The sequence below is a fragment of the Colobus angolensis genome, unplaced genomic scaffold (assembly GCF_000951035.1).
Source record: "Colobus angolensis palliatus isolate OR3802 unplaced genomic scaffold, Cang.pa_1.0 Scaffold186, whole genome shotgun sequence".
Lineage (NCBI taxonomy): Eukaryota > Metazoa > Chordata > Mammalia > Primates > Cercopithecidae > Colobus > Colobus angolensis.
Window position 1 is genome coordinate 3164152 of NW_012114999.1, and position 24053 is coordinate 3188204.

Sequence of the window (24053 nt, forward strand, 5' to 3'; positions counted from 1 at the left end):
CCAGCCCATTGGCCTGGTCTGCGCTCCTGGGGGCGGGGTCTGCGACCATGGCAGGTGGGGACGGCTGTAGCTCCCGCGCTGAAGGCGGCGGTCAGCTGTGCCCGGCCTGAAATTGTCCCAGCATCCCGGGCCGCCTAAAGTTACCCTAAAGAATTTTCATTCTTGTACCACTTACTCATTCGGCCGCCCTTTTGACTTGCAGCGGGGCAGGCGGAACGACTTAGAGGAAAAGTCACCTTTTGTACCCTCCTGCAGGGAGCAGGGTTCTCTGTCCTTGTTAAATTAGACATTTCTCAGGTGGACACTTTGAACCCCTTCCAGTCAGGACTCAGATCTTAAACTTGTTTTGTCGGCCGTCTTCCTCCACCCTTCTTCTCCCATTCAAAACAGAAGTACATTTTGTGCTTAGCTTTAAAACTTCCCCCACTCTTTTCTGTCTTCAACTGATTGTCACTTTCAGCAAACTAAATAAATTATTCAAAACATCAGCTATTACACAGTCCGCGGCACATGACAGGTGCTCAGTAGATGCTAGTTGATTGCACATCCCTAACCACGCCACCTGCTTCTTACCATTAAGTGCTCCTTAAGTCATGGGACTGATCAACACGGTGGGGGAAGGCGCAAAAAATATAAAGCATTTATCTAGATGTTGGCTCACACATCATATCATGTTTGGAGGAAAACAAAACACTGAATTTATATATATGTTAGTAACACTTACCAACTCTACTAAGAATACCTTTCAAACTGTGCTGACATGTAAGCACTCCCTGAATATTAGCTGATTAATGGGTAAAATTATGGAAAGGGTGTTTGGAAAAATCACTTAATGTCATCTTCCCTTTAAATATTTTTCAAAAAGATTACATATCTGTCATATTCTTCACCCTTCTTCGTTAGGAGAAATATATTTGAAAACATTCTCAAAGGAAGATGGTAGTTTTTGTTTTTGTTTTGTTTTTAGAGAGAGACAGGGCCTTTCTCTGTGCTCAGGCTGGAGTGCAGTAGCACAGTCACAGCTCACTGAAGCCTGGAACTCCTGGACTGAAGGAATACTTCCACCTTAGCCTCCTGAGTAGCTGGGACCACAGGCTCGTATTACCACACCCAGCTACTTTTATTTTTATGTTTCATAGAGATGGAGTCTTCGCTGTGTTGCCCAGGCGTCTCAAACTCCTGGCCTCAAGGGATCCTCCTGCCTCATCCTCCCAAAGTGCTGGGATTAGAGGTGTGAGCCACCACATCTGGGTCATTTTTATAAGTAAATACGATTATTAACTGAGAAAGAGTGAATGTCAAACATCTGCTGTGTGGGACAAGTGGCTGTGTTTGGCAAAGAAACTAAAAAATAAAGGGCAATATCTCCACCACATCCTCTAACACTGACTCAGCATGTGCCCTGAATCATCCTTATAAGCCAACTAGGTTTTTTACCTTTAAATGTTTCTTCATTAAAGTGGCTTGTGATCATGGTTTTGGAGGATAAGGACTAACAGACACATAAACAAGAAATCAAAGGCATAACTGGATACTGCATTAATGAAGCATATATGACAGATGATGTGGTATTATTTTATGATTACAGTATATATTAACATATATCCACTCTGCTTATTGAAATATTCTTCATTCCTTCCATGATAGAGAATCCTGCCCCTGCTCTGAAGCCTTTCTGTTCTCTCCAGTGAAAATTAGTCATCCGCCGGGCGCAGTGGCTCATGCCTGTAATCCCAGCACTTTGGGAGGCCGAGGTGGGCGGATCACCTGAGGTCGGGAGTTTGAGACCAGCCTGGCCAACTTGGAGAAACCCCATCTCTAGTAAAAACACAAAAAATTAGCCAGGTGTGGTGGCGCTTGCCTGTAGTCCCAGCTCTTGGGAGGCGGGGGCAAGAGAATCGCTTGAACCCCGGAGGTATAGGTTGTGGTGAGCTGAGATTACGCCATTGCACTCCAGCCTGGGCAACAAGAGTGAAACAAAAAAAAGGAAGGAAAGAAAATTAGTCATCCAATTTGACATCATATTGTACATAGGATACTATTCTTGTGGCACTTGTGGTTTTGGTGCCATGGTTTTTGGCAGTGTTTATGCTAATTAGATTGAAAGTTCCACACTACTACATTAGTTAGGTCTGTATCTAATCCAGAATGGGTCCCCACTAAGAATTTTCTGGAGGGATGCTGAGGGAACGATCAGTAGGTCCAGAAGTAAAAATTCTTCCAGTGTGATTTTTTTTTAAAATCACAAACTGTGCTAAATTTGTTGTATCTAGTAGAACCAAATATGATGGTCACAAAAATCTCATGTCTAAAGCAAAGTCTGTCCCAGATATTCTGTTCCCTGAGGTGAAGGGGCTGATCACAAATGTGCATGTTGCATGTGGCTGGTGGAGGTAGGAGCCCAGCCCCACAGGGGAGCAGAGTGGACAGGTGCTCTTCCCTCTGCCACGCTTGAACAGCAGTCTGTATAAGAGGGACCCACATTGTCCATCATGTCTATTGTATTTTTATTGATTCCACAAATATTTACTGAGTACCTCTAATGTGGCCAGACATTGTTCTGAGCACAGGGGATATATCAGGGAATTTTAAATCCACTCTCAGATTCTTCTCAACCATGATGAATAATGCCTGGGAGACGGGAAGAAATAATGGAAACCTAACAATGGTGGCCCCAAGGCAGGCAGTCCTTGGACTCCCTGGACTGCGGCTGTCCTTGACCTCACTGCTGGGGCATGTAAAAAGAACGACTCAGCGCCTGACAGGCCACAGTGAGTACAAAGCCTCCAGATTCCAAGGTGGACAAAACTCACCAAGCAGGTTATTAATCTTGATTCCATGATGGGCGTAATTGAGAAACAAGGCATCAATTCAGACCTCATGCTGGAAATGAATGTGAAAGACATTACCAACATCCAAGAATTCTGTGCTGTCATGAGGACAGGAAACTAAGACTGACAAAAATAAAGAAATATTTGAGTATATAGATAAGGATATCATACTCATGTTATGTCCAGATTAAGTTACTACATTTCAAATTCCAACTTTTACTGTATTTTAAACTTTCTTATAAGACTTTGATGATATAAACCTGTGTGCTTGAGCCATCACATACCATAACCCTACCTGATGTCTTAGTAACATGTATAAGGTAACTCCCCTAATAATTTATAGTCAGTGCCAAAAATAATATTAGCCTTAAAAATGCAATTATTGATACTACTGTGAATATAAAGATTACGGTGGTAGTAATAATAACTAGCCATTTATAGTTTACTCCATGCTAGTAAACTATAAATGGCTAGTTATTGTGCTAATGATACACTTTTAATTATACTTTGCATTTCACAAATTATTCAGTCCTCACAATAACCTATGAAGTCCCATTATTATTATTGAGATGAGGTCTGGCCCTGTAGCCCAGGCTGGAGTGCAGTGGCGCGATCTTGGCTTACTGCAAACTCCACCTCCGGGGTTCACGCCATTCTCCTGCCTCAGCCTCCTGAGTAGCTGGGACTACAGGCGCCAGCCACCACGCCCACGGGGTTTCACTGTGTTATCCAGGATGGTCTCGATCTCCTGAGCTTGTGAGCAGCCCACCTCAGCCCCACAAAGTGCTCGGATTACAGGCGTGAGCCACCGTGCCTGGCCTATCATGCCCATTTTATAAATGAAAAGCTGAGACACAGAAGAAGTTCAATAAAGAATTTCTGCTGGACTTTATAGAAATTGACATTAACATGAAGTTAAGTTTGACCATACCTCTCTTAGAAAAAGATACTAGGAAATGACTCCGCTTATTCTACTTCTGCCTCTCTGTCCTTCTGTCTTTTCCCCAGGTACCCCAAAGTCCCTCTTGCCTCAGGACTTTTGACTTTGCTGTTTCCTCTGCCTGGAATTGGCTTTTCCCATACATCTGTGTGACTTGTTCCTTGCTCCCTTTTCTTTGCTCCCTTCTGGTCTCTCCTCAAATAGTCCAGATTATTGACATCTTCCTTGACTTCTCCATAAAAACAGCACCCTCATTTTTGATACTGCCTGTCTTCCTTACTCTGCTTTAATATGGGCACTTATCCCTCTACTGACTTGATATAGATTTATTAGTTTATTTACAGATTTTTTAAATGTCCCCTTACTAGTATGGGTATATTAAGTTCTATGAAAGAAGGGACTCTGCCTGCTTTGTTCACCGCTGTGTTTCCAGCCCTTGGAAAAGTACTTGGAATTCATCAACAAATGAAATATTTAAAGAAAATAGCAATACATATACCCAAACATTGGAGTTATCTTTTGAAAAGATTAATTTGTTAACATTTAAAGAGTTTTAATCAGATAAGAGAACCACATTACTTTGTTTGAGAATGATTTTACTTTAGCTGCTTGTAACCAATATACTAACATATGACAAGTTTCATGATTTCAGCAAATATTTATCTGAAAGAGCCGTAAATAACTCAAGAATCTTACATTATAAAGTCCTACTCATAGCATGGTTCCCTTTCTTGGATTTCTGGGCTCTGCTAGTTTAGAGGCCTTCATAACTTAAGGAAGAATGCTTCTTCCAAGGAACACAATTTTATCATAGAAGTAAAAGTGAAGCCTCTGGTCATTTGCCTCTGTTACTTTCAACAGGTAAATAAAGGATAGTTGCAGTGTTGGCGGGGGTGTTTGTCAAAGATCACCCTGTGCCGTAGGGGCAGGAGAAATAGTCCAGGGAGCCCTCAGGCAAACCTCCTGACATTCAGGGGTAGGTTAGTAGATAACAGCAGCCTGACCCTGCCCATGCTACCAAGGGTGTACTTACATCAATAAATGTTGGGATCACGCCAAACAACCGGAACAACCCAATCAGCCAAAGTTTTAGAGTAAGGGAAAGGGAACAAATTCCCATGGCCTTGTAAGTATTCTAATAAAACATCTCTAATGAAAAAAAAAAATCTTATATTATTTCCTTCGTTCTTTAAAGTAGAGGGGTGAACATTTTCTGTGATTGTTTTTTTCTTTGATCGATTCACCAAATGCTGACTAGATAAGAAAGCAAATACTGCTCCCCTTAACCTGTGTATTCTATGAACCTCACAAAATGCCTATAACAAAATGAGATCTGTTTTTCTGATAAAATCAACCTCTGCCTCCTGGGTTCAAGTGATTCTCCCGCCTCAGCCTCCTGAGTAGCTGGGACAACAGGTGCATGCCACCACACCCAGCTAATTTTTTGTATTTTTAGTAGAGACAGGGTTTCATCATGTTAGCCAAGATGGTATAGATCTCCTGAGCTTGTGATCCACCCATCTCGGCCTCCCAAAGTGTTGGGATTACAGGTGTGAGCCACCGCGCCCGACCCATTCTCTTTTATTTTATAAGGAAATCCCAGCCCAGCTTTCCCAGGGATTACAGTTAGTCATTGGCCTGACTAGACTGGACCCAAGACCAGGGCCCTTTCTACACTAATGTTTTAAAATCTCAATGTTTCAAAATCTCTGTAAACCTATGAAATTAAACTGGAGCACCTGCCTCAATCATTCTTAGTTTAATGAGTAAATATTTGAGCTATACTAACATGTTTAAATATGAAATTTGTTCTACAAATTTACTCCTATTATTTTGGAGGTCCGATTTATTGTTACTGAAAATTAATGGCCCTAAACGATGGATGGTTTAACATAGAACCAATGAGGAGCTTGGGTTGCTCTTGAAGTAGAAAATTGTCTGCAGGCATCTGGAACACACACACACACACACACACGCACGCACACGCACATGCACACATTAAGGCTTTTCTCTAAGGGAGAAGGCTGGCTGGCTTTAGGAAGGAGTAGAGCCCATTGGAAACATTACTAATCTTTCTTTATCCACCCACTGAGCAAGTACTGCTGAACTCTCTGAGAAACAATGTTACCACTAGTGACTTAGTGACTTCAATGAGTGTTTATCTTTCCAACTACATATTTATACAGGGGTGGCTGCCTGTGGCATGCTTGCCAGAGAATTGAGAAGTGACTGCTTGTAAAAGTTGGAAAATATTTGGTTTAGAAACCTGTTTTTAAATTCACTCAAGATAACATTACATTTTATAGCATTATAAGAACTATTAGCATCCAACCATTTAGATACCCGAATTTAAATGATTTTATTGTGAAATTATCTCAACAGCTGACAACGTGTGGTTTAAATTAGAAGAAGGAAAACACAAGAGAAAGTAGTACTATGAGTTAATAATTCTATAATATTGGTGTCTAGAAATGTCTATAGATGCTTTTACTTCAAAGACCTTCAAAAATATTGATTGTCACTGATGGATTGACACCCTTTACCTTATTCTTCTTGATGACATTCAGTTTAGGATACTCATGAATGCAATTAAATTTTGTCTGGGAGCTATATGGTACTAGAATATATGAGGTCACAGACATAACCATATATCCTACTAGCCAAAAAACTGATGAAATACCTGTTACATAATATCATTGAAACCATCAGCTTAGTAGATTCAGGGTGGAGAACAGAAAGAAAGGCAAACAAGGCATGAAGACAGTAAGTTGCCTTGCTTAGGAGTTAGTGTGAATTGGCTGCAAGGTGAGAAGTGCTTTAGATCTCTTCTGTGAGTTGATGAAGACAATACTGCTTGGCAATCTGACTTCTAGTAACTTCCTCCTGGGTAATGACTAAGAACCAAGAGGTGGGGAAAAAGATCTCCATTCAGGAAAAATGACTACAAGATAAAACAAGCCTACTAAAAAAACAGAATCCAAGGAAATGAGTAGACCAGTAGACAAGTGGTCTTATCTAGACCTTGGAGTTGCTTAGTGAGTCAAAAAATATAAGCATAGGATGTGGATCAAGGAACAGTGGATTCCAGAAGTACCCTGTGAAGATGTTTCACAGAGAGCTGGCATTTTAATTTACACAGCTTTTCTTGAACACCAACAAGTCAGTGAAATGGAGCTGCCAGTTGCCAATAACAATGTTGTATTCATGAATCAGTATTTGAAGTGCTATGAAAACTGAAGGTAGTTTTTGGTAGTGGAGACAGGGCTTTGGGGAAGAGGAAAAGATAAAGGACACAAAGATCACAGCTTACGGAAAATTTCTTGAGAACAAAGTAGACTACTGATTTATCTAACAATGTGTTACAGGTTGAACTGTGTTTGCCACCTCCACTCCACCAAACTCGTATGTTAAAGTCCTAACACCCAGTACCTCAGAATGTGACTATATTGGAAATAGGGGCTTCAAATGGGGTACTTCAATTAAAATGAGGTCATTAGTGTATGCAGCCCCTCACCAATGACTGATGTCTTTATAAGAAGAGGTGATTAGGACGCCAACACACAGAGAGGGAAGACCATGTGAAGACACAGGGAGAGATGGCCATCTATCTACAAGTTGAGAGAGTCCTCAGAAGAAACCAACCATGGTGACACCTTGATGTCAGACTTCTAGCCTCTGGAACTGTAAGAATATGAATTTCTGTTGTTTAAGCCACCCAGTCTGCAGTACTGTGTTATGGCAGTCCTATCAAAGTAACACATAAGGCAACACCATTCGAATTCTAGGAATTAAATAATAACAGCACTGATGGGTTCTAATTGGAACCAAGACCATCCTCTTCCCTTCCCTGTAGAAATGTTAGTCCAACTGTGGCTGAAAATTGCCATTATCCAACTTGTTAAGTGGGGCATTTCTTCCTAATATTCACAAGTCACAGTGAGTCAATATCACTCCTACTCTGGGGTGTGGCCCAGGATAAGGCATCACATCCATTGTAATATTGTCATTAAAATGAGAAGGCAGAATGTTTACAAGCCTAGTACTCTGTAAGTAAAGAATTTTCAGTTGGGAGGAGATTGATTCATTTCTGCTCAGAGTTGAAGGGATGCCCTGGTCTCTTCATTTGTATCTAAGAGAGGAAGAGTTAGTATGGCAGTTTTAGGGATACTGTTGCTGCCATTGCAATTAGTATTGGTGGCTAGTTAATAATACTAATTTCATTACCCTGCTTAGTTTATAATATGAGCTCAATAAGCGTTAATTTTTTTGGTTCTATAGCATTTCACAGCATACAAAGCTCTGCCACACACATTATCTCAGTCTTCAAAACAAGTCTGTGAAATATGAATTATTGTTACCATCCTTATTCAGCTACTAAGAAACCTGTATCTCAAGGAAGGTGAACTATTTACTCAAAATTACACAATAAGTTAATAGAAGAGATTGAACTCAAAGCAAGGTCACCTGTCTCCTCAAGCAGGACTCTCTCCAATATACCCACCAGCTCCAGGTAGTTAGTTCTATTCCTCCCAATAAGTTTTAAATAATCCATTATAATCAAGGAATGACATTTTCTGTATTCATCAAATATTCTTGATAATGAAGAGCTTCGATATTTATTACACAGATTATACCTACCCTACAAATATTACATGAATGAACACTTTGCACATACAAATGCACAGAGAAGGTGAATCCCCCAGAACCCCTTCATAAGTTACTTCCCTTCTACTGAACTGGGGTCAGAATGTCTTAAGAATAATCGCTTAGAAGATACTTTCTCTTACATAAATACAGAGTCCCAATTTAACCAATACCCAGAAACAGATTTAACAATACTAATCTTTATATATTCTATGGTTTACTTTTTATTTTACTTTGTGTATGTTTGTGTGTGGAATAGGGAAGCAACATTGCTCCTATAGGAATATACTTTTCAGGTTTTTTATGCTAGACTTAAAAGCAAACTTTCTGAAACATAATTCATTCATTGGATGGAGACTGAAAATTAAGAATTTTCAAAGAATTGATTTATGATCCTCTCAAACCAATCCTTTTATGATTCAGAAGGCACTTCAAGAATCTTGGCTGGGCCGGGCACAGTGGCTCACACCTGTAATCTCAGCACTTTGGAGGCTGAGGCAGGCAGATCACGAGATCAGGAGATGGAGATTATCCTGGACAACATGGTGAAACCCCGTCTCTACTAACAATGCAAAAATTAGCTGGGTGTGGTGGTATGCACCACCAACTACTGAGAAGGCTGAAGCAGAAGAATCACTTGAACCCTGGAGGCGGAAGTTGCAGTGAGCCGGGATCGCACCACTACACTCCAGCCTGGCAACAGAGCGAGACTCCGTCTCAAAAAAAAAAAAAAAAAATCTTGCCTGGGTGCAGTAGCTTATGCCTGTAATCTCAGCACTTTGGGAAGCTAAGATGGGAGGAGTGCTTGAACCCAGGATTTTGAGACCAGCCTGGGCAACGTAGGGCAACCCTGTCTCCACAAAAGTAAAAAAAAAAATTAGCTGAGCATAATGGCACATGCCTGTGGTCCCACCTACTTGGGAAGCTGAAGTAGGAGGATTGCTTGGGCTTGGGAGGTCAAGCTTGCAGTGAGCTGTGATTGTTCCACTGCACTCAAACCTGGGTGACAGAGGGAGAGTCTGTCTCAAGAAGAAGAAGGAGAAGGAGATGAAAAGCTTGCAATGTATCTATGACACATGCGACATTATCCCAATGATATATGCTCTATAAGAGCAGCAAGGACTAGTTAATAGGCACTGGATGAAGACAGAGTGTTGCCAACATTGCATAGGTAGTCTTGCCCTATTGGAAATCTTATCAGAACCCCTGAGAGCACCGGAATGAAGTCCAGTATATGCACTGATTTGATAACTCACGCCATACCTTTTCCTTTTTAGAGAAGGAAGATGATGATATAAGCCCCGATCAAGGATGTTGGATTCTGGTGATGGACAACCAAGTGTTAGGTATGATACGACAAAGTATTAAAATAACAGCTGAAAACTCAAAACCTTAGACAAACAGAGAGACGAGACCTCCTGCAGAAAGCATCCATTCCTACTTAGCTCCATACCACTGTGGTCATGGTTAACGTGACTGTTCCTAATTTGCCCTGGACAGTTTCAGTTAACACTAATTGTTCAGGTAAAATTATTAATAGACCCTTCTCTCCCTCTCAAAAGTGTGCCAATTTGCACAATACAGTAAAAGTGCACTCTAGTCATAGGAGAACTTATGCTCAATATTGCCTGGTCTCTCAATTTTTTAAGCCAGAAATTTGGATTTTTATAGAACATTTCTGAATTTTTTAATGTGATCAATAAATTCCAAATTTTCAAAGTTGTCCAGGCCAAAAAACAAAAAAAATAATAAGAGGTGGAATCTGGCTTGAGAGCTGCCGGTCTGTCACCTGTAAGTTAGAAACTCTAGCTGATACTACAGTGTTCTTTGCCTTCCCTCTTTGGAGACCTTCTCTCTCATGCGCTAGTGAGAGAGGGTCTTAGGGGAAATCCCACAGGGGAAAGCCTTCTGCTTTAGGCAGTTCCACTGGTAATCAGGGCAAGGCCCAGGAGACAACAGGCCTGATAGGGGCAGTTTAGGCCAGTTGTTCGAGGCCTTAGTAATGATTATAGCTAGCACTTCCCATGTGGTAAGGTCTTACATAGATTATCTTATTTACTCTTCACAACTGCCTATAAGGAAGATATTACAATCTCCATTGCTCTAATGAGGAAACTGAGACTTAAAGAGACTAATTAGTTTGAATGAGGTCACCCAGCTAGTAAGTGGCAAAACCAGGGATCTGAACTCATGTCAGATTTGACTCAAAAAACCCACATCTTTATCCTCTGTGTCTACTGCTTCCCACTGTAGACAGATAAAGTTTTTCTTTCCATAGGGGTGTTTTTCATTTGGGTGAGTCATTTTTGAGCTCTTGTCACCATGGAAAATCATAAAGTCTTGACTCTGAGTCTGCAAGAAGATATTTTCTTGTTTTCATTCAGGTATGTAGAACACAGGCCAAGTGGTTCAGCGCAAATCTCTAGAACAAGGCGGGGTGGGGGCAGGCAATGGGGTTTAGGGCCAAATTCCCAAGTAGTCATAAGCAGTGTTCTTTTACTAGGTGTCTGTTCCTTTTGCCTAGATTCTTTGGAACTCTGCCAGTGATGGGCAGCTGGTCAAAGATTTGAGGTTTCACAGTTCCAGTCATCTCTGTGACCTGTATCCATTTTAGAAATACAATTAATGAATATAACTCATCCAACAGAGATTAGGAAAAGCATAGAATTTTTGTCCTAGTATTAATTTGACCAAAGATTGTACATGTTATAGTGGATCAAGTAATGTCCCCCTAAAATGCATGTCTACCCAGAACTTTAGGATGTGATCTTGTTTGGAAATAGGGTCTTTGCAGATGTAATTAGTTCTAATGAGGTCATAGTGGATTAGGGTGGGACTTAATCCAATGACTGTTGTCCATACAAGAAGAGAAAACAGAGACACAAGGGGAAGATAGTTGTATAAAGAAAGAGGTAGAAATGGGAGCAACGTACCTGTAAGCCGAGGAATACCAAGGATTGCCGGCAACCATCAGAAGCTAGGAAGAGGCAAGGAAGGATTCATCTCTAGGGACTACAGAGGGAGCATGGGCCTGCCTTGCCTCCAGAACTGTGAGAGAATCCATTTCTGTTGTTTTAAGTGATGCAAGTTTGTGGTAGTTTGTTAAAGCAGCCACAGGAAACTAATACACATGATAAAGAAAAAAAATTAAATACTAAAATGCCCTTTCAAGATGGAATAGAAATCTGTGTTGGAAGTCTAAATTTGAAAGCTCTCAAGTCAAAAGTTCAGAAAGCATTTTCTGACTCACTGTTTGTTGACTGAAGAATAAACTTTCCAGAGAGGAAAAGTATTCTCCCTGCATAATGCAAAAGTCTCTATGGAGTTTCTGTAGAGGACTAGAGGCATTCCATGTGTTGATTCAAAATGGCTTAGTTCTGGTCTAATCCTGAGTAAGACTTGCTTGTGTTTAGTAAGTCCGTCTACCAATATCTACCACCACTTGCCATGTCATCACAAGCCTAAAATCTGTTATGCCTGGGGCGAGCTATGGACATTCAAGTGTGCATTATATGGTAGCCTTTTCCCATTCTCTGCCATGTTTGCCCTGTCTATCTGAGTGATTTCTGACTCAGTTTCCCTTTTGAGACTATGGTCCTGACAACCAAACCAGCTTTCATTTCTCTAAAGACAGATCCCTTCCTTACTCTTATCCCTGGAGGGGCCCTGCCTCAAATCTGATGGACTCTGCATTGGAGAGGGATTTCTTACACTTTCAATTTTGGAATGCCCATAGCAACTCTGAAGAAAACTGGTCACAAGCTCCTATATCCCAACCTCAGCTGATTCAACCAAATTTGGGTGTCTGGTCCAAGAGCAGCTCATCTGTAGGCCTGCCAGTATTCTATGGAGTAATCTGGCAAGGAAGCTTTACTTCATGAAGGAAAGAATAATCAATAGCATCAATAGGACCTTCTGTCTTGGAGAGTTTAAATAGAATGCTTTGTTGGGGTATGGGGGCCCAGCTGTTGGTAGTAGGTAGAGAGATTGGAAAGACACACAGAGAAAGAAATCATGTGGTAGCACGTGCCATTAGTGAGCTGAGGCCATGAGACAAAAATGAAGGAAGTTGGCTGGTAGTGGCAGGAATAGTAAAACAGAGACAAGAACAGCTGCATCATCATAAAAGTGGCAGAGCATTAGGGCAGCTGATGCTGGTGTCTGAAGGCCACAGGATAACTCAAACTGCATTGCGTTCTAAAGCAGCTTCTATCTTGTAAATGATGTTCTGGTCTCTGTGAGGCATAGCTGTGCAGCTGTTGAGTGCTTCCTGACTTCCTTACATCCTCCTGTGTATCCCTGCAATGCCAGCTCCCTAGTTCTGCACCCCCATTAACTAAGGTAAATGCATCTCTGTTCTTGAAACATTGAAAAACCAGGCCATGAAACCACCATCTGCCGCTACCAAATTCCATCCAATTGGACTTCCTGGAAACAATCCAGAGATTCTGAATGTACACTCTCCTCTTAGACATTAACACTTGGAAGGCCTCTTACTATTGCTTGGCCAGACCTTCTTACCTCAGCTCTGTTGCTTCCCCTTTTCCAGTTTGCCTGCTGCAAAAGCTCAGACATGCTTTATAAATCAAGGCACATAGGTTGTTATAACATTGATCTCCTTTAATGTAATTTTGTCTCCATAATTGAACATAATGAAGTAATAAACACTTATTTGTGTTTACTATAACAACTTTGGGTCTCATTTGGCTTTATTATGTTATGCGTGCAGGTCAAGTATAGCTACATCTCAAAAAATTAAGAAGATTTTGTAGTTTAGAAGTAAGGTTAAGATTTGGGGTCTTGACATGATCTTATGCCTAGAAAACCCCATAGTCTTGACCTGAAAGCTCCTTAAGCTGATAAACAATTTCAGCAGTCTCAGGATACAAAATCAACATACAAAAATTACTAGCATTTCTATTCGCCGACAACAGTCAAGCTGAGAACCAAATCAGGAATGCAATTCCATTCACAATTGCCACAAAAATAATAAAATACCTAAGAATACAGCTAACAAGGGCGGTGAAAGATCTCTATAAGGAGAGCTACACAACATTGCTCAAAGCAATTAGAGATGACACAAACAAATGGAAAAACATCCCATGCTCATGGATAAGAAGAATCAAAATAATTTAATAGGCCATACTGCCTAAAGCAATTTATAGATTCAATTTTATTCTTACCAAACTACCAATGATGTTCTTCACAGAACTAGAAAAAAACTATTTTAAACTTCATATGGAACCATAAAAATAGCCTTAATAAGCAAGGCAATCCTAAGCAAAAACAAGAATGCTGGAGGCATCACACTAGCCAACTTCAAACTATACTACAGGGTTACAGTAACCAAAACAGCATGGAACGGGTACAAAAACAGACACATAGACCAATGGAATAAAACAGATTGCTGAGAAAAACGGCCACACACCTATAACCATCTGATCTTTGACAAAGCAAGCTGACAAAAACAAGCAATGAGGAAAGGACTCCCTAGTGAATAAATGATTCTGGGATAACTGGCTAGCCATATGCAGAAGATTGAAACTGGACCCTTTCTTTATACCATATATTAAAAATCAACTAAGGATGGATTAAAGACTTAAATGTAAAACCCAAAACTATGAAAACCCTGGAAGACAATGTAGGCAATACCATTCTAGATATAGGAAAGGGAAAAGATTTCATGACGAAGATGACAAAAGCTATTGCAATAAAAGCAAAACTTGACAAATGGAAATTAAACTAAAGAGCTTCTATACAGCAAAACAAACTATCAATAGAGTAAACAGATAACCTACAGAATGGAAGAAAATGTCACAAACTATGCATCTGACAAAGGTCTGATATCCAGCATCTATATGGAACTTAAGCATGTTTACAACAAAAAAACCAACAACCCACTTAAAAAGTGGGCAAAGAACATGAACAGACATTTCAGAAGAAGACATACATGCAGCCAACAAGTATATGAAAAAAAGCTTAACATCACTGATCACTAGAGAAATTGGAATCAAAACCACAATGAGATACCATCTCACACCAGCCAGAATGGCTATTACAAAAAAGTCAAAAAAATGACAGTTGCTGGCAAGGTTGTGGAGAAAAAGAGACACTTACACATTGTTCAGCCATTTTGGAAAACAATTCTATAAGATCTAAAAACAGAACTACCATTCAACCCAGCAATTCCATTACTGGGTATACACCCAAAGGAATATAAATCGTTTTATCATAAAGACACATGCACACATATATTCATGTGCAGCACTAGTCACAGTAGCAAAGACATGGAATCAATCTAAATGCCCATCAATGGTAATCTGGATAAAGAAAATGTGGTACATATACACCAAGAATACTACGCAGCCATAAAAAAGAACAAGATCATGTCCTTTGCAGGAACATGGATGGAGCTGAAGGCCATTATCCTTAGCAAAGTAACATAGGAACAGAAAATCAAATCCTGCATGTTCTCAATTATAAGTGGGAGCTAAATGATGAGAATACCTGGACACACAGAGGAAAACAACAGACACAGGGGCCTATTGGAGGGTGGAGGTTGAGAAGAGGGAGAAGATCAGGAAAAATAATAGGTAGTAGGCTTAATACCTGGGTGACAAAATAATCTGTAAACAAACCGCTGTGACACAAATTTACCTATGTAACAAACCTGCACATGTACTCCTGAACCTAAAAGTAAAAAAAAAAAAGGTTTGGGGCCTTGTGCATCTGGTTTTTATCTGCAATCAGAAAATGCAGTACTCTAACAACGTTAGACATCATGCAGACCATGTACTCATGCATAATTATGAAATACCAAATGAGGCAGCAGAGCCGTTCAGTGTAATAAATTACATTCCCTTCCCTATTTCCCCTTGGGTTTTACATAATATGTTTATGTTTTCTGCTTATAATAATACAAGATTCATTTTAGAAAATTGGTTAGAATTCTAAAATAATACATAATATCATTATCCATGATAGTGACTATTAATACCTTGATATTTTTCCTTTCAGTCAATGGTTTCTCCTGTGTGGATATATGTAAATCTTTCACAAAATTGAAATTATTCCATATATGCCACTGTGTACTTTGGTTTGTTCTGTCATTTTTCATTTAGCATTTTATAATATAAACATTTTCCCATGCCATTCAAGAGCATGATTTAACGTGGCCACGTAATAGTTCGTTTTGTAGAAATTCCTTACTTTAGCCAGTTAAAAGTTCTCTATCATTGAGTGCTTGTATAGTTCCCAATGTTCTTTGCATAGAAATAAGACAGTGGTGAGCATCCTTATAATAAAGCTGAGCTTGCATCAATCCTATTTCCCTAGTTGAGATCCCTAGAAGTGTAAGTTTTGGGTCAAAGGCTGGGTATATTTTTATAACTCTTTGTACGTAATGCCAAATTGATCTCCAGAAAGAACAAACTTATTCACAATCTTGGCAGTAGCATATTGGCAGTAGCTGTAGTGAGATGGCAGTAGAATGGCCATCTGACTACAGCAGCCCTTGATTTCTTCCATGATTTAGCACAATTCTCATTGAGGCTCAGGAGTTCTTTGGTTCCTCTCTGAGTCTTTCTGCATTAGATTCTGTGTCAATTCTCATCTCATCTCCATTATTCTTGGTTGGTGCTCAACCATCCAAAGCCTGCACCTTCCATCCCAAGACTGAGAAGACTCTATTTGGGAAGAGCATCAACAGCCCTCCCCTACTAGTCAGTTGGGGTCTGGAAATGATCTTTGGCTCACAGGCCGAAACCTAAGACACAGATGCTTCGGTGTGTTCGGGCAGTGGTTCTCCCTAATGCCCCTGGATGCCCATTTATGGCAGCCTTCTACTTGCTTCTTTTGGGCTCTTGAGTTCACTCAGGGTACTTCCAGCCTATATTCTGCCATCAAGCTGATATCTGCTTTCTCTGCATCATCTCAGCCTGCCTTATTACCTGGGGCTGGGTCACCTGCTCATCTCTTGCTCTTCTCCACCTCCTACTAGATAGACTTCCCTGGATGATTTAGCTTTGCATGTCACAATCCTCCATCTCACCCCATCCCCGGTCTTTGCCAAGGCCACTGAGGCCATTCCCTTATGCTGCTCTCCTGTATTAGTTGTTGCTTTGACTTTGACATCTGTGAAATGGGGCTATATTTTCTATGCATTTGCTTAATCTTGGTCTCTTATTGCCACCCCCTCCTTTAGGTTGCCACTTCTGCCCTAGCTTTGCCCCTGACTCTGGTGACTCCCCTTCACTTTGGCGCAAGGCTTTACTATTCCCAGCATGCCCTGGCGTGTATGTTACAAGCCCAGTGAGAAACTGATACTTCAAGACTTTGCTTCAGAATACAAAAGGAGTGTATTAATTATGCATAGAAGGGCCATGGCAGTTTGCCAGTTACATCTTAACGAACTCTATGCCATCCCCTAGACATCAGCCCTCCCCTACTTCTGTTAGGTCCTTCCTGACTCACTTCGTTGAAGCTCCATCTCTGGCTTCAGAGTCTTGACTTGCCTTCTGACCTCTGGCCCACCATATGATATCTCAGTGCCCAGTTTGGCTCCCCTTCTGCCTTGGCATTGCTGACCAGGTCTGGCTTCCCTGTGAGCTGAATCTATAAGCTGCCCTGGCAGGCATGACCTCGCATTCCTGATGGGCTTGCTTCCTCTTTGGCTCTGGCCCTGCTCCAGAAGCTATGTGGATAAGATATTTTAACCCCTCCAATTTCAGTTTTCTCCTGAGGACATGGGGCCTAACATGTGAGTATGGGCAGTCCAGTCTCAGACCGTCCTTTTTCCAGCAAATCCTTTCCAGGGACATGCCTTGGGAAGGAAAGTGGATAATAGGGGCAGCCACTCAGAACTGAAGAAACTCGAAGAAATAAACCAGCAATTATTGCCTGGAATGCCCTGATCATCCCTCTATAGTGTGTTCTTACCCAGTTCTATGTTACCAATTTTGAAAACCACCAAGGTGCTTTTTTATCTATCAGTTGCGGGGGTCTCCCACCTTGCTACTGCTTCTGCTTCCCAGACTCCAGTGACTTTTTCCTTAGACCTATTGCTGAATGTCTGAATCACCCTGCTTCAAGATGAATCACCCTGCTTCAAGGGTGGGGGTGGCTGGTCACCTTAGTGGGTTCTGCAAGGTGAGTGGCTGTGGGGGCTATTTCACCAGAGGGAATGGGGGAGCACCAAAATCAGGAGGGTGAAGAAATGTTTCTTGGTTCATGGGAGCCAAAGTCCAAAAATCTATGAGCATCTGGTGCCCCTCCACTCTAGCAGCTGCTATAGACTCGGCATAGAACAAGCATGTGAATGCAGGGAGACTAGGAAGAAACATTGCTTTTGTTTCTGGCCTATTGTATGAGCCAGCAGGGCAAGGCACATGGTGGTGTTCTTTCTGGTCAAGCTGCATTTGATTAAAGGAAACCAAAACCTACTTAGGGTTCAGGCGACTGCAATAAGAGGAAGAGCTGGCCCTTCTCTAGCAACGCTAGCAGGAAAATAGAAAATGACAGGCAAATGGACTGTCATGTCCAGAGCAGTGAGTCAGCCAGGCTCAAAAGCCAGGCATTGAATGAACACTGGTCACTGTCATTCTGTTCCTTCTATGGCATGCTTATTCCTTGGTTTCCTCCTGATTACAAAAAGACTAGGAACTCCTGGGGCCCATGCTAGTCCAGAAACTCCTCTCAACAAATGAATATTCTCTCACCTCCAAATCATGCTGGGGAGTTATCAGAGCTTTGAATGGAGTTCTGAGTCTCTCTTCCTGATAGACAGGGACTAACATTTCCTGAATAGTGTGCTCACTGTGCTAACTGAAGAGCTAACTCCTTACCTCTTCCATCCCTTCTCTCCTTCCCCCTTCATGAACTGAGCCCCTTCAAACTATGGCCTTTGTTTCTTTTTACCTGCATTATTTTGGGGTTCAGGGTGCAGAACACAGAGAGAGGCTGGGAGAACCAACTCATTCCCATAACTCTGGTTCTAAAGAAAACTGTTCAGGTGGAGTACCTGTTAATCTATCCTTATTAAATTCATGGTAACTTACCTCTTAGTATTCATAGCCTCTCTAGCACTGAAGTTTTCCATCCTAAGTGCCTTGAATCAAACTTTCTGATTGCCCTCACGTTCCAGAGACACATACACAAATCAACTATTTGTGAAAAACAATCATTATCTCCTAGAGGAAGCACACCCATTGGCATTCTTAAAGCTTTACAACTTTGGACATCTTACATATGAGGAAACCAAGACTCAATGAGGCCAAGTGACTTACTTGCCCAAGGTCACATGAGTTAGAGCCAGGACAAGAAGTCAGATCCGCCCTCAATCCAGGGATCTTTCTGTTATGCTATCATGCCTTCCTCAGGATTTTGCTCATCTTTGGCTTATGCAACTCTACATCTTAAGTTGAAATTACTCCCATAGCTTAGAGATAGGACAATTGCCTCATTAGCATTTTCTTTCTGCCTTTCTACATAGGAGTCTCAAAACACTATGGACTGTTAAAGTAGAAAACTGGGGCCTCATGGAGCCATCTTAGATCTTCAACAGGTATGTTAGTAATCCCAAATTCTGGAAAGTCATTGCTGGTGTGTTCTCGATTACAATGTGGTCTACAGTTTTGGTTTCCAAAGGCTACAGTGTCACAAGTCTTGCATATGAATTGTGGCCATGAATATACTTGAGTGACCTATGTTAAGTACTGGGATCAGGTAAAAGTGCAATGTGATTGTCAAATCCTATTTTCATTTTTCTTTCTCTCATTCAGTTTTCTCATTCATCAAATGAGCATTATTTGAGATCACTGTATGAAATAATCCAGGAAAAAGGCTTAACACTGAGCATATCTAAGAGCCAATGCCTTCCAAATAATAGCTGTGAGTGAAAATTTAACTCACCTATGTTTAATCTTCCATTGTATACATGAATGCAGCAATAAAACATTGTGGAGAGGTAGCATAACATAAACAATGAAATAGTGGACTCCAGTGCCAAACAAATCTGGAATCATATCCTGAGCTGGTCACTTGCTAACTGTGTGATCATGGGTAAATTACATAACCTTTCCAAGACTCAGTTTTCTCATTCATAAAACGAGTATTACTTGAGATCACTACATGAAATAACCCAGGAAAAAGGCTTAACACTGAGCATATCTAATAGCCAATGCCTCCCAAATAATAGTTGTATTATCGCATTCCTTTGAACTACCTCAGTCTTCACTACATAGTAAGAGACCTTGGATGCTCAAGCTGCTAGATGAAATAACTACATTTTTTGGCATATTGGTGGTACTAATATTTATTCTATTACTTTTTTCCCCTTTCTGTAGCTCTCTTCATTATTTTCACACGGTAAACATAAACTTCTTCAGATAAACAAAAAAAAAGAACTAGTAAATTTCATTATAGTTCTGTGTGATACATGTATTTTTAAAATTAAGTGTGTCTGTCTTAATTCAGATATTCATTTTGAATATAGCTGTTGAAATTCTCAGTTTAATTTAAATATTTGTATTACATGGCAAGACCCATATGCAATATTCAATACACGGTTTTCAAAATATCCACTTTACTAAGTCCCTTCTCTTCTTTAAGTTTTTGTTCAAATCTTACCTTCTTAACGAAGCTTAATTGATCATCCTATTCTGCAAACTTCTACCTTCTCCTACACCTACCGCTCCCCGATTCCAGGAACTTTGACCCTCCCCTACTCCTGCCACATCCCCCCAGCACACACACACATTGGCATCCCTGAACCCACTTTATTCTGCTCAATTTTTTTTTCCACACTACTTATCACTAATATACTGCATAATTTTTATTGTTTATTGTATTTTTCCACATGAGTAAGGGTTTTTGCCTCTCTCTATTTCTCTCTCATTAATACCTTCAAGTGCCTAGAGTATTGCCAGGGACATAGTAAGAGTTCAGTAAGTACAATAAGTATTGGTTGAATGTTTTTTGAATGAATATGCTGGCATATTTATTAAACTAGATCTTCTTAAATTATCAAATAACTATCTTCTTCTTCTTCTCTTTAGAAACGGGGTCTTGCTCTGTCATCCAGGCTGATCATAGCTCACTGTAACCTTGAACTTCTGGGCTCAAGAAGATATATATATATATATATATATATGTATATATATACATGCACACACACACACACACACACACGATATATGATATATATAGAGAGAGACAAATCCCTGAGCCATTAACTTCTATTTGTCTTCCTGCTAAGCCTAACTAAACTTTAGTAATGACTATTTGTGTATGCATGTATATATATATATACACACACATATACATATATAATATGCATATAAAGGCACATCCATATACATATGTAAGAAGGTTATATTTTTTAATGGTGCAATAACTTTTAAATCTCTCAAACTGTATAGTATTTTTTCCTCTTTTCTATTTTGAGGGAAAGTTTATTTCTAAAGAAATAGCTATTTCATCACATATCCCACAGAGTAATGAGTGACCTAGGATTTCTCCGTTTTTACCTAAATTAAACTTGTTAGTTGCTGCTTAGCCCTGACTGGATTCATTGGATTAATTGATTTGTGAGCATTCATGTAATTAACCTATTCACATACCATTATTTGTCAGGTTGTGCTAGGTTCTGTTTATGTATGATGAAAGGACAAAGTTCCTTCCTTTAAAGAATATAATCTAGGGAAAGTAATAGACAAGTTTAAACCGCAATTATAATGCAGTGTAAGTGCCTCATTATAGCTGACAACAGGATGCTAAAGGAACACAAGCAGTTAGGAGATACTGATAGTCTGTAAGTAATCAAGACCACTGCCCAGTTCACCCTGAGACAGTCAGGTTTTCAGGATAGGACCAGCCATTTTGTCTGCTCTGAGATGGGATCAGACATTTTGTCTGCTCTGAGATGGGACCAGCCATTTTGTCTGCTCTGAGATGGGACCAGCCATTTTGTCTGCTCTGAGATAGTAATTGCTTGCGGTCAGAAACAGAAGGAGCAAAATATATTATTATTATTACTATTAATGTATTTGTAATAACAATGATGGTAAGGAAAAGGCAGTTTACAGAATAAGAAATTCAATCTTACTCATAATTGAAGTAATGCAAATTAAAATAATAATGCAATAGATTCATTCAATTATTGAGCACCTACTGTGTGCCAGGCATTGTTAAAGGTGCTGGGGGTATAGTAGGGACTAAAGCTGACAAAATCATGGTTCTCAAATAGCTAGTATTCTAGTTGGGGAGACATAAAATAAACAAATGAATAAATAATAGGTAAGTGCATGAGCTTATAATTAGAGTCCTGATTGAAGCTGCGTTTACTGGGGGGTCCACTGGGCCCATGAATCCAGATAGGGGTCATTTTCCTAGTCCCCGGTTGTAAAATTGAGATCAACATACCTGAAAATTGGAGAAAATCAATGGGATGGACAACAATATTACAGTTTTGCTCCAGGCTATGTTAACTATCCTAATATTTGTCATAAAATATTCTGAAAAAGAGAGCTGCACAATCCAGACTTCCCTCAAAACACTATGACATTGATAACTTCATACTGATCAGGCAAAAAACAAGAGGTAGTCAGCATGCTGGAGACCTTGGTCAGATACGTGCACTCTGGAATGTGGTAAATAAACTCTATCAAGATTCAGGGATCTGACACTTCAATTAAGTTTTTGGGGTCCAGTGATCATAGGTGTCCTGGGATTGCCTCCAAAGCAAGAGATAGAGCACTGCATCTTACCTTCTCTACTCATGAGGAAGCACAGAGCCTGATGAGCCTTTTGGGTTCTGGAAGTCACACATTTCACACCTAGGAATATTGCACCACCCATATACCAGTGTCATAGAAGGCTGCCAGCTTTTCCTGGGGTCCAGAGCAGAAAAAAATGCTCTGCAACAGGTCCAATACAAGCAGCCTTACTGCTTGGGCCATAACTTCTGGCAGAGCTATAGTGGTGGACATGTTGGTGCTGGGAAAGTGGAGTTGATGGTAAGTCCCAGGAAGAGAATCGCAGTGAAGGCCCCTGAAGTTGCAGAGCATTGCTATGCCATCTGCAGTGAAGCATTATGCACTTTTTAAGAAATAACTCTTGGTGCGTGTAACTGTGCCCTGGCAGACATAGAATGTGTGACCATGGGATACCAGGTACCCAAAACTATTCATTATGAGTTGGGTTATTTTGGTGCTGCCATATCATAAAGTCAGACATTCCCAGTGATAGTCCATTAAAACATGAAGCTGGTACATCCAGTATCCAACCCAAGCAGCACCAGAAGGCCAAATAAACTTCATGAGCAGGTGGCCCAGGACCTCATGGCCACAGCTACACCAGCACCTCTCCCTCAGTTGGCACCTATGCCATGCGGGGATCCCTATATGATCAACTTAAACAGAAGGAAAAAGCCTAAGCTTAGGTTATGGACAGATGAGCTTGACATGTGGGAGCAAGTAAAAAAATGGACAGCAGCTTCCTTACTGCTAACCTCAGAGATGAACTAGAAAGACAGCAAAGAAAGCAAATTTTCCCCATGGGCAGAGCTGCCATGCAGTGTACTTGAATACCCACTTTGCGAAGAAAAGAGAATGGCCCCAAATAGGAATACATATTAGTCATCTGTTGCTGCATTACAAATTACTTTAAAATGTAGGGAGTTGAAGTAACACAAAACTCACAGTTCCTGTGGGTTAGAAATCCAGGTGTTGCTTGGCTAGACCCCCCAACTCAGGGGCTTTCACAAGGCTGCAACCAAAATGCTGGCTGAGCTGGAGCCATCTCCAGGCTCAACTGAGGGAGAGGATCTGCAACCAAGCTCTCTCATGTGATTGTTAACGGGATTCAGTGTCGCACATGATGTTAGACTGAGAGACTTGGTTCCTTGCTGTCTGTTGGCCAGAGGCCTTCCTCAATTGCTTACCACATGGGTCTCTATAGGACAGTTTGCTATATGGCAGCTGGTTTCTATGACAGTAAGCAAGAGAATAAGAGAGGGCAAGCAAGATGGAACCAGAGCCGTTTTGTAACTAATCTCAGAAGTGATGTCCCATTACCGTTGCTTTGTTCTATTTGTTTTAAGTATGTCACTAAGTCCAGTCCACACTCAAGGGTAGGGGATTACATAAGGGCACCAATACTAGTAAGAGAAGATTATTAGGAGCCAGCTTAGAAACTGTGTACCACAAAACAGACTCATGGGCAATGACCAGTAACAGCGGCTCGTTAGAACATTGGAATGGCCTACTGAACATGCAGCTCAAGTGCCAATTTGGTGGCAATATCCTACAGATGGAGTGTCATCCTTCAGGACACAGGACCTCTTTATGAGACTGAATCCCCTCTATTAAGAATATAAAAGGTGGAAGGAGCAGTAGTGTCACTCACCGTTACTCCCGATGACTCACTCTGGTAATTTTGGACTCTGCAGGATTCGAAGTTCTGGTCCCCAAAGGAAGTACTCTCTTACTTCCTTTGAAGTAAGGGGACAGAGCAAAGAATTCCATTGAAGTACAAGGTATAGCTTCTACCTGGACACTTTGGAACCTTTGTGTCCAGAGGCAAGTAGGCAAGAAGTGCCACCATTTTGGCAGGAGTAATTAATTCTGATCAGCAAGAGAAAT

General features: G+C 40.7%; 1 pseudogene; it reads left to right on the forward strand.

The window, feature by feature from the left end:
- Nucleotides 1-47: 47 nt before the first annotated feature.
- LOC105510338 overlaps nt 48-24053 on the forward strand; it is a 56204-nt pseudogene continuing 32198 nt past the window's right edge.